General features: G+C 39.3%; 4 pseudogenes across 4 annotated transcripts; 2 read left to right on the top strand and 2 right to left on the bottom strand.

Moving 5' to 3' along the window:
* Positions 1-1266: 1266 nt before the first annotated feature.
* On the top strand, positions 1267-2762 carry AT3G31314 (annotated as a pseudogene; the record flags this gene model as incomplete). Its single annotated transcript has 1 exon — positions 1267-2762.
* A 1014-nt stretch (positions 2763-3776) lies between these two features.
* On the top strand, positions 3777-4855 carry AT3G31312 (annotated as a pseudogene; the record flags this gene model as incomplete). Its single annotated transcript has 1 exon — positions 3777-4855.
* An 873-nt stretch (positions 4856-5728) lies between these two features.
* Positions 5729-7218, bottom strand: AT3G31310 (annotated as a pseudogene; the record flags this gene model as incomplete). The annotated part of the gene is made up of 6 exons: positions 5729-5782; positions 5839-5976; positions 6136-6248; positions 6403-6617; positions 6711-6928; positions 7081-7218.
* A 2609-nt stretch (positions 7219-9827) lies between these two features.
* AT3G31300 lies at positions 9828-10019 on the bottom strand (annotated as a pseudogene; the record flags this gene model as incomplete). Its single annotated transcript has 1 exon — positions 9828-10019.
* Positions 10020-11909: the final 1890 nt, after the last annotated feature.

Genomic DNA, 11909 nt, shown 5'->3' with positions numbered 1-11909 from the left:
GACTCCGAACTTCCTAGGCTTTATCTTCCGGCCCATTTGACTCTCCAATCCGGGCAGCTTTGACCTCGATGTCTTGTTCACCTCGCGGATCGATCACTCCACTTGTACTTTTGCTCAAGGAAGCCCGTAGGCCTTTCCCTTTTTGGGCCTCTCCTACTTACGTGGCAATCTTTGACCGGTCCCGAGCCCATGGTGCGGGATCCGACACCAACACTCCCTTGTCATGAGCGAGTAGATCTCTAGTTGGGTTTGAAGGGGTTTCAAAGGGGAATTCATGGGGACCTTAGATCTGATTTAGGTTGGCGGTTTCTATGGTTTTGTTTGATCGTTTACACTGTTCTTTCTAGCTGAGTTTAATCTTAATGCATGTATGTCCGAAACGTCACCTAGAACATGATCTTAGGTACTTTATATTTGGCAGAATTTCGTATAATTGCTTGAACTAACTCAACTGAATAAGGAGCTATAGCCGTTGCTAACCACCGAGTGATAGGAACTTATGGACTATAACCGAACCTGAACTTAATGCTTTGATCTGTACCTCGTTACCATGTTAGAACCTTCTAGCCGTGTGGGCAACTGAATGGCGAGGTATAGTGAGATTAGCCGACTTTCGACTACTAACCGTTAGGGCTAGCTGGTCTTGAATGAGTATTGTATGTCCAAGAATTTGGAAGTAAAGAAACCTAACCATGTTATCACCTGAATTAGAATCTATACCTTTATTTTGAACCATGATATCCGGAGAAACTCCCAAAAACTTAACGCTGCTCTCTTATTGCTTATTATCTCTTTAGTAACTTGTCTTTTATTTTGCCTATTTACTGCATACAACAACCCATTCTCTTATTATTTGGTCCTAGCTTCACTCTCTTCTAAAGGATTTCTCTGAACTACTTCTCTCCTTGTGGATTTGATCCTAAAGTACTACCTTGATATAATGTGCATGCAGTAGTTGTGTACGTGGTCTTTCAGGTAAAAGTCTAAGGTGAAATAAAACACGCATCAGGCGTGCAATTGTAGCTGCAATAAGAAGACACTTTAATGGTCCATGGTTCAACATATCATTTGTTCCCCATCATGCTATACTCCAATGGCGGGGAGACTTCATTGTAAGTTTGATATCTTTTACCAAATACTTCATATAACTTACTTTATCGTTTTAATTTGTAACCTAAATTGTTTGTTCTCCTTTTGCATCAATCTTTCTATTGAAATCCAACTCATTTGAATGATGTGTATCACCTCTGGTATCATGTAGTTGATGCCCGCCTTAGAGACATGATCTCTAAAGCTAAATCTTCTAGGAATAAACCTGATTGGATAAGTGAGGACACATGGCAGTCTATGTTGGAGTATTGGAGCACTGATGAAGCTAAGAAGAAGAGAAAGACAGCCTCTGCCAATCGACTCTCTGACCGTGACGGGTTTGGGCCACATCGACACACAACAGGTGCTAGATCTTATGAACAACTCTGAAATATAATTGTAAGTGAATTCAAATTTATTACATTTTTGTTATTTTCTTAATAAGTAAACGTGTCCTTAATGTGTTGTACATGTTTTCTACAGCAACAAAAAGAAGGTGTTGAGCCTTTTGATGCTCCACATCCTTAGGGAGACTCATCGTAAAGTTGATAGCACATATGTGGATGAGAAGGCAAAGGCCTTTGATGAAGAAATTCAGAGACAGCTTGACGAGATCGAGATCTCTAGAAACTCATCAGGTCCTTCTGCTGATGATAGCACCAATTCCACAGGCCTCACTCGTCTTGACAAAGACGAGATATACTACAAGGTAACGAGTTTAATTCTTCAATCCTCATGCTATTTTATAGTATTACAATTAAGTGCTTTAGAAATTGAAGTTGTTTATATGGTCCAAACTTATTTAGTTTAGAAACTGAAGTTGTCCTTCTTACAAGCTAGTACTTTAGAAACTGAAGTTATTAATATGGTCTAAAGCTGTTTAGCGACTTTAGAAACTGAAGTTGTTTAGAAACTGAAGTTGTTTAGAAATTGAAGTTGTTTAGAAACTGAAGTTGTTTGCTCCAAACTTATTGGTCCAACTTATTAGAAATTTTAGAAATTGAAGTTGTTTAGAAACTGAAGTTGTTTGGTCCAAACTTATTAGAAGCTTTAGAAACTGAAGTTGTTTAGCACTTTAAGAAACTTTAGAAACTGAAGTTGTTTAGCACTTTAAGAAACTTTAGAAACTGAAGTTGTTTAGAAACTAAAGTTGTTTGGTCCAAAATTATTAGAAACTTTAGAAACCGAAGTTGTTTATATGTTCTAAAGTTGTTTAGCACTTTAAGAAATTGAAGTTGTTAAGAAACTGAAGTTGTTTAGAAACTGAAGTTGTTTATTTGGTCTTTGATTTCTCTACTGCTTATAGCACCTAAATGGAAGGATATTTGGTGTTGGAGGATTCAGTACACGCGAGCAAGGTGAAAACTCAGCAGCTGGTGCTTTCGGTAGAGTCACTCTTGAACGCCAAGTCATAACCCTGCAAGAGTAGCTGACATCTGTTGTGGAGTACATGAAAATACATAACAAATAGTGCGCCAAACTTTGGCTCAACGCGGCGAACACAAGGAACCGACGCTTCAGTGACCAGTCCAGACCGTGCTAACAACAACATGAAGAATGAAGATGCTAATCGGGACCAAGATGGAGCTGACATTGACCCACGTATCCATGTGGATGAGGATGTTGATGAGGCTCTTGATGGTGAGGATGAAGCAGGTGATGCTGTTTTTTAAGTGATCTACTCTTTTTATGGTTTGATTATTGTTTAATTATACTTTTCATCCAATTAATTAAGGCTACAAGACATTAGCCTTGATTTTTTTGCTTTCTGAATTATCCTTGTTTAATTATGTTTTTCATCCTATTAATCATGACTTGTGTGTAAGATATAATTAACTATTTTTATTTATGATATTAATTATGCCTTTCTGAATTCCTATTTTTACATTTTTTTTTTTAATGCAAAATGAATTAATACACCAATTATAATGAATTAAAACGGAATTGGTCATTTGTCAGTGGCAACAAATATAGAAAGTATAGATAATTGTAACTAATAACACCAAAAAAGTCGACACAAGTTTTTGTTAATTGCTACTAGAGCTTGTGGCAGTTTGTAAGTTATAAGTGATAAGAATATCATTACAGATTTGCACATAATTACAGTTAGTCTGAAGGTAATAAGCTGTTGCAATTTACTTCAATGATCTTGTGAGAATTTGTAAGAATTACTTACAGGGTGTCGTGTAACAATTTGTAACAAGTTTGTTATTAACATATATTGTCTCGTCCTTGTAATATTTTATCACATGTTTTTTTGTTGCATTTCAAATCAGTTTTGTTATTACATTTTTGTAACTAAGTGTAACTAAGTGTAACGAATACCTACTATATACTCGTTGCTACTTTGTAGCAATTAGTTTTGAAACTTCTGAAGATAAATGTTACTATTGTACTTCAATTATTTAGGGTAAGTGGTAATAAAGAGTGACAGAGTATGTCCACACTATTTGTAACAAATTTACCATGAGAGTTTTGTCTTCTTTTTTAAGTCTTTATAACAAGATTTTTTGTGGCAACGTTGTGGCAAATTTCTTACCGTTTGTCACACCTTAATATTTTGCGATAAGAACATAGTTACATATTTTATTTTGATGTTTTTCCGTAGCAAATCTATTTTCGTTACAAAATTGTTATTATACCCACTATTATATTTGTAACAATATGGTCCAAAAATTCAAGTGTAGAACCTGAAAGCCCAAGCTGCACGTTTCATCTTAGTCGAAGGAAAACTGTTCAAGTAGCGCTTATCCGGACCACTGATGACCTGTGTAGAGAAAGCAGAGGCTCACAAGGTTATAAAAGAAGTGCACGGCGGCTCGTGGAAATCATTCCAGGAGAAAAGCCCTGGCCATCAAAATAAAACGCCACAGGTACTTCTGGCCAACAATGATTAAAGATTGCGAAAGCTTCTCCAAGGGCTGCGAGAAAATGCCAAAGACTCGCCTTAACAATTCACCAGCCGGCCGAGCTCCTATCGTCCATCGCCTCACAATATCCCTTCATGCTCTGGTCCGTGGATATCATCGGTACTATGCATAACTCGAAGCAGAAAAAATTGGTCCTCGTTCTAACTGGCTACTTCTCTAAGTGGATCGAGGCGGAATCCTACGCTAGCATCAAGGACGCGCAAGTTGAAAACTTTGTCTGGAAAAATATCATGTGTCGCCATGGGATCCCCTATGAAATCGTAACTGACAATGGATCACAATTGATATCAGCTTGATTCCAAGGATTCTGCGATAAGTGGGGAATTTGGCTCAACAAAACCACGCCTCAAGGCCCTCAAGGAAACGGCCAGGCCAAAGCCCTAATAAGAAGATTCTCGACAGTCTCAAAAGCGCCTCGACTCCAAAAGGGCAGATGGGCCGAGGAACTTGAAGGAGTGTTCTGGTCGCACAGAACAACGCCTCGTTGCGCCAGAGGAGAAACTCTATTCACACTAGTTTACGACACGTAATGTATAATCCCGGCTGAGAGGGAAGTGCTTAGCTTGCGCCAACGCCTATCTCCTAAGCATGAGCAAGACAATACTTAGAGAATGCTCGATGGATTAGATCTAATTGATGAAAGAAGAGATCCAGCTTTGGTTCGGTAATTGATACAGAACTATCAGAACGCAACGACTCATAAAGCTCGGGGCAAACTGGGAAGGACCAGATCTGGTCTCTAAAATCATCCAACTGGTGTTGTCGAGATCGCCAACTTTATCGGCAAAGCAATTTAAAGATCTTGGAATGCCATGCACCTAAGGAAATACTATAACTAGATCTAAGGGTACGCAGAAACTTGAACTACGAGGTGGCTTGATCCCTGAAAAGGGTACGTAGTTCAGCTATCCCCCCCCTCCCGATAAAAAGGGGGGGGGAGTGGATCCGTATATCCATACTCCTACTTCAATTTTAAATTTTCGCTTCGGTTTAAACTTGAACTTCATTGCTTTTGCTCAAAACTTGATGATTTTTACTTTGAAATGTTACTACGGGCGACGACTCTTTCATATTCAAAGGTTTATTTACACTGCCTCAATTACAGCGCGCTATATAAGCATACAATATAAGAATCTTCTCGGACATTTTTCTTGAGCACGCTACATATTCTATCTTCTGATACCCGGTTATGCATAACCCAGTGTCCGAACTCGTTTCCAGAAACGCTGGTAGACGATTGAATCAGGTCATGTCGCAACCGATCAGATTGAAATACTTTTCACTAAATTCAAAAAAATGGTTCAAACAAACCACCAACGATTTTGATTCGAAGACAATTCATTTAACTAGAGAAATGGATAAAGTCATCCAGGCATAAGTCTACAAAAATATACGGATAAAGCATCCAAGCACAAGTCTTTATATATATTAAACCAAAGGAAAAAGAAGTTCTGCCTCGGGTCACGAATCATGCTCTTCCACAAGATGCGCCTCTTCGCCTCGCAGATGGGAGCCGGACAGTTCGGTAACACAAACCTCGTACGAAAGGCTTTCAAGCGATCTATGGACCCCCCGCTATTGAGCGCCTTGATCAGCTTGTCATTGGCCCTCGCCTGGGATAAATAAATGAACCGGTCGCTTGCATTCTCGAGGAGTGACATCTTCTCTTCGGCAGTTTTAAGCCTTGTGGTGAAGACTGCCGAAGTTTCCTACCTCGCAGTCTGAGTCACCCGAGCCACCTCACTGTCTCGGAGTCCTATCGCCTTAGCAAGCATGCGTTTGTAGTGGTCAATCTCGAAGTTTAACGGTTGTTCATTACACGGTTGTTTTGAGCTAGTTTGACAGAGTTATCTTTATTAACAATGGCTTTTTCCTTGGTCTTCTCTTTCACAAGCTTCGCCTCGGCAGCCTTGGAAATTGCCTCGTCCCGAGCGCGTTCGGCGGCGACTAATCTCTCCTGGGCCTCGACCAGCTTATTGATGCCCCCATGTTGCCTTAAAAGGCGGAATCATGGGATTGCACCATCCTATTCATCGAGTTAAAGACCTGACAAAATAGCGAAAACAAAAGAATCATACATATAATTTGGCTCCAGAGTAATGAAAGTTGAACATACCCTAAGGAAGTGTGACGCCGTATCAGCGTATAGCTCAAACTCCAGCAAAGTATCTGGAGGAGGAAGAAGAAGGCTTGCACAAGCGCCGATGAGATTTGCCGAAGCGGCTTTGTCTGTAAAAATCAGCTCATCCATCTTCCGACTCGCCTCTTGATCCGCCTGCTTCTTCTTCTTCTTTTTGTTCTTTGCCTTGGGTTCGGAGATCCTCTAACGTTTCCTTGAAGCCTTGGAGCGGTCACGAGTAGGCAACACAAAGAAGAAGTGGACCACAAAGAAGGAGATCTTCGGGAATAGTAGCATCATCAAGGGCCACAAAGAAGAAGTAGTTAGTGTACGACTCATTCTTCCTCGGGAATCCCCAGATAATCTTCCTGTCTTTCGCAGGAGAGGTATAATATCTGTTTACCGTTGACTTCTGGATTCGGCGGATCTCCAAGCAGTTCCTAAGATGCGTGAGCATGAGATCGGTTTCTCTCTCGTAACTTCACACCAAAATCTCAATGAGATGCATCAGGGCACGCGTAGTAAGCTAGGTGAGTGTGATTTGATACGATGTCACGTACTCTAAAATCAACCTCGGGATAGGGAACCAGAGGAAACAGAAATAGAAGAACCCCTCGTATAAGGTTAAGAAGCCCTCAGGAGGATTGTCGGCTCTTTTGCTTGGCGTTGGAAGACAAAGAGTGACGCCTTCACTTAAGTTGAACCGAGCCGCCAGATCTCGGAGAGATTGCTCAATATAGAAGGTCGAACTAGGTGGGTCGGGTATCACCCTTTTCGTCCATTTTTTCTCCTTCTTCTTGCTGCTCAGAAAATGGCTTCCATTTTGTTCGGCCCAAAGAAAAGGTGCTCTTCAACTTTTACCTAGAGTAGCGAAGGTTCGGGCATATCCTGCCAGTTTAATGTCCCGGCTTCATTCGTAGCTGGGGCGCGACTCCTTCGAACGAGAGATGGCTCGGTTTCCTTAGGAAGATCTAGTTCCCAAGCCATGTATGTGGTGGTATCCCCCCGAGCCACGAAAGGGGTTGGCTCCTCATGACGCCGCGTCACTTTCATGCCTCGAAATGTTCGGCTCGGCGTCATTGGGTGAACTCCAGACCATTTTTCTTTTGCAGATAGGGAGAAGGTCGTCGGGATGTGCTGAATCACTCGAGTCTTAAAGGCTCATTACTGACTCGGAAGTATGTGACGAGATAAGGATCGGAAGAAAAATATTTTCTAACCGGAATAATCAAACCTACCTAAAACACGGCGGAGCTTCGACGGGCAAAGAGAGAAAATAAAGAAATCAAGATCAGAGAGAAGAGAGCGAACTTTAGTTTTTTCGTCATAAACTTTGAAAGTGATTCTTTCGAGGGCTTGGCTCGATATTTATAGAATTTTCAAGGCGCGTTGGGTCCGTGAAGGCTAAGTAGGTCGCATCGGGAGTGCGTCACCTCGGTAAAACGCGTCGTATCCGCGTGAACCTCGTGTATAAGCAAAAACGTATCCGCTTCTCAAGAAAACAAGCGGTTGCACGCATAGGAAGTTTGACCGTTTTGGAAAATGAAGCGCTAGAGGTTACAATTGAGACAAACAATTAGTCGGCTCGAGTGTTAATTCTGGAAACGAATCCCAAGCCGGACGAAGGAACACTTCGGGAGTTCAGAAAGATCGCCTTGAACATTCATAGTTGGATCGGTTGTTAGTCTAGGTAACACATCTCGAGCCAAGTTCGAGAACACCTCTAGAATTATCTGTACCGCTTTGGGAGATAGTCAGCGGCATCTTCCGACATTCCCCTAGCCGAAAAGTAGTTTGACCCAAAGACTCCTATAAACGTCTACCGAGCCCTGAAGATTGCCCAAGGAAAAGACTTGTGGAAATCTGATGATAACCGAAGTAGTATTTCCGGGGAAACCGGACCATTTTCTGAAATCGTGGAAATGATATTGGAGAATCTTAAAGGACATTGTCGAATCGAGAAGTTTTCCCAAGCCCAAGAAGAATAAGGAAACTATCCTTAAGATGACTATCCTCTGCAGGCGACTTAAAGATAAATGGAAATCTTCTGAGAATATCGTCATAAAGGCGGATTAAGAATCCTATATAAAGCGCCTCAACGACTTCGCATAAAGGGGACACAAAAAAAACGCTCTCAACTTCGGACAACCAGAAAGCTCTGATTTTGAAGGCTAAACACTTTTCTCATTACTTTTCTAAACAATTATACGATCAAATCATCGTTTGTTATTAATAATATCAAGAACACCATTCGTGGTTATCCAAAAACTATGTTTTTCTTTGAGATTCTCGCAAAGACGGTTTCTTTGGAAGAACCCTCAAAATTCAAATTCTATTGTGTGAGTTTCGAATCTCACAAATGGTCACACAAAAGTTGTGGAAAGGCCTTTGATTTACCGATCTTAAACTCGTCGTTGGATATTACACACCAAAGAGAAGAATAAGAGATTGATCTAACTAAAAAGGTTTTTTTATTGAGAAGATAGATGAGATACAAAGAGGAAATACAAGAGTTTAAGTAGAGAATAATAGAAGGGGAAGATTTAGTCTTGGAACAAGCTCCAAGACAACTCGGAAATGACGAAATCATAAATGAAAGTTTGAACATAAACCCACCCTTCGCCTTTGATATATCCCTATTTTCATTGATTTTATCTATGTTTTAGGTATAAGATTTTGAGTCTTTTTGTTTTTAGACCTAAGTTTTCTTTTATCAAGTTCTTTGCAGAACTCATTTTCAGAGCTATAAGCTATTCATCCCATGTTCTTCAAAGATTCATTCAATTTTCAATACAGTGAAGAGATCCTTTCTAACTCTTATCTTCTTAGCTGTGTTTATGCTTTCTATATCAAATATGTTGTTTGCTTCAATCAATATGTCTGAGTAGTTTTCTTGTTAGGAATAGGGTTTCTCATTAGGGATTCATATGGTTTAGTAGATCGCCCCCATGTTAGGTTATCTATAGAATTCTTCATCTTTGATTGTTATTAATGCTAGATTTAGAGTAATTAACTAGATCTTGAATCCACACAATAGATATGCCCACCATAGGTATCTGTAGTTGGATCTATTATTTGATGAGCCTGGTTTATAGGTGTGTAATAAGAATCGGCTTATCTACTAAGGTTAACAATTAAACTCGTTTAGAATACATGTTTAGGTTAAAGATTTCTCGGCTTCTCCAGTTATTCTTAGCTATAAACATAGAGAGTTTCGAGGAACACCACTGGTTATTCCATAGTTAGAGTTTGAGTTTAGGAATGGTTCGATAACAACCTAGCTTTCATTAGATCTACTAACCAATAAGATCCTGAGAATTCCCTGTTCCTAGCTCTTTATTTAATCGTTTACAATACTATCAATTTGCTGTCTATTTACTTTGTTCTCATTTTATTTCGATCATCACCTGCTAGCTTAATCTCGACATTCAACTCATTGTTTGAACAAAAGAACTTTGTGGAAATCGATCCTTAAATACTGCAATTGATCTCTTATTTGAGAGAGTAGTTTTTAGGGTAATTTGAACCATATTAGCCTTCCAAATTCGTGTTCCTCATATTGGGCTTGGGCTAGATTGATAATGGGGATTTTGGAAGTTTTAATCAAGCCTCATTAAAAAACTACTAAGGAAAACTCAATGGGACAAAACCTTAGAAGGAAAAAGAGTACCCAAGTAACACTTAACCCATTACCAATCTTCTTGGGCTGCTATTGAGTTCCAAACGGTTTGGATGACTTTGTTTGGATGCTTGCCTAAGTTGTTAAGCAATCCGCTAACGGCTTGGTTGAGAATTCTAGTCTTCGAACGAGTCATAGGACCAGTTGGTTGCGTCAAAGCTTCTTCGGCTACAAGCTGCTCCTCGGGTACAAGCTGCTCCATTGGTTCAAGTTTAGGGTCTTGCCCGACAATAGTCACATCACATGGAGATGTTGGATCTGGTTTAGGTTGGCGGTTTCTATGGTTTTGTTTGATTGTTTACACTGTTCTTTCTAGTTGAATTTGATCTTAGTGCATGTTTTTTTGACAAGCCATGAATACATGATCTTAGGCGTTTTATACTTGGCAGAATCTCTTGTAACTTGCTTGAACCTAACTCACGAATGAATATTGTGTTATAACTTGAGATAGTTGAGTTATAGGGCTTTATGGAATAGAATCGAACTTGAACTTAATGCGTCAATCTATGCGTCGTTACATGCTCTTGGCATATACACCATAGGGTTAGTTGAGTAACAACGTATAAGGAGATTAGTTGGCTCTCGGCCTATACACCATAGGGTTAGTCGAACTTGAATGAGTTTCATATGTCCGAAAATTTGGAAGTAAACAAACCTAACCATGTTATCACTTGAACTTGAATCTAACCCTTTATTGTAGAACCATGATATTTGGAGAACCACTAAAGACCTAACACTTTCTCCCTTGTTGTCCTTCGTTTATTTACTTTGCTTTCTTAATTTGATTGCTTAGTTGCTTGCAACAAACCCCCTCTTTTATTATTTGGTCCTAGCTTTACTCTCTTTTAACGGACTTCTTAGAACCAGTTCTCTCTTTGTGGAATCGATCCTAAAGTACTACAACCGATTTGTTGTGCACTTGCAGTTGTCGTGTCGTCCTTAAGGAAATAAAACACGCATCAGTATTTGCAGCAAATATGACTAGATGTCTTGTGTATAATTGATTGTAAGAACTAGAACTCCAATCAAAACTCGAAAGCTAAAGTGGTGTTTCCCATTTAGAAGATTCAAAACCAAATAGTCATACAGACTTTGCCTATACCATCAATGCTTGGAGAATAAAGAAGAAGCTTGGTTAGAGTTTTTGGATTCAAATATGACTAGATATCGAGTGTATGATTGAGTATAAGAACTAGAACCATAACCTTATCCCGTAAGCAAAAATTGTATTTCCCTATTCGAAGATCTAAAACCAAACACTCATAGGAACTTCAGAAACACCATTATAGCTTTGAGAAGCAAGAAGAAGCTTGGTTAGCGTTTTCGGAGTCAAATATGACTAGATGTCATGTGTATGATTAAGTATAAGAACTAGAACGACATCCTGATCTTGTAACCTAAAGTATTGTTTCCTTGTTAAAAGATCTAAAACGAAAAACTCATGGGGAATTTGGCTACACCATCAAAGCTTTGAGAAGAAAGAAGAAGATTGGTTAGCGTTTTTGGAGTCAAATAGGAGTAGATGTCATGTGTATGATTTAGTATAAGAACTAGAACTACAACATAATCCCAGAAGCTAAAGTAATGTTTCCTTTTACAAGATTCAAAACCTAAAACTCATAAGGACTTCGACTACACCATTAATGCTTTGAGAAGCAAGAAGAAGTTTTGTTAGTGTTTTTGGAGTCAAATATGACTATATGTCGTGTGTATGATTGAGTATAAGAACTAGAACCTTAACCTGATTCATAAGCGAAAGTAGTGTTTTCCTGTTAGAAGATCCAAAACCAAAAACTCATAAAGACTTCGACTACACTATCAAAGCTTTGAGAAGTAAGAAGGATTTTGGTTAGCGTTTTTTTATTCAAATCTGAATAGATGTCTTGTGTATGATTGAGTGAAGAACTAGAACCGTAACCAGGTCCTGAAAGCTAAAGTACTGTTTCGTAGTTATAAGATCCAAAACCAAGAATTCTTAGGAACTTCTGCATACCGTTAAAGCTTTGAGAAGCAAGAAGAAGATTGGTTCGCATATTTCAGATAAATATTACTAGATGTCTTATATATGATTGAGTATAAGAACTAGAAGCGT

The sequence above is a fragment of the Arabidopsis thaliana genome, chromosome 3 (assembly GCF_000001735.4).
Source record: "Arabidopsis thaliana chromosome 3, partial sequence".
Classification (NCBI taxonomy): Eukaryota; Viridiplantae; Streptophyta; class Magnoliopsida; order Brassicales; family Brassicaceae; genus Arabidopsis; species Arabidopsis thaliana.
The sequence above is the reverse complement of the archived record's forward strand: the minus strand, read 5'-3'. Positions and strand labels throughout refer to the sequence as shown.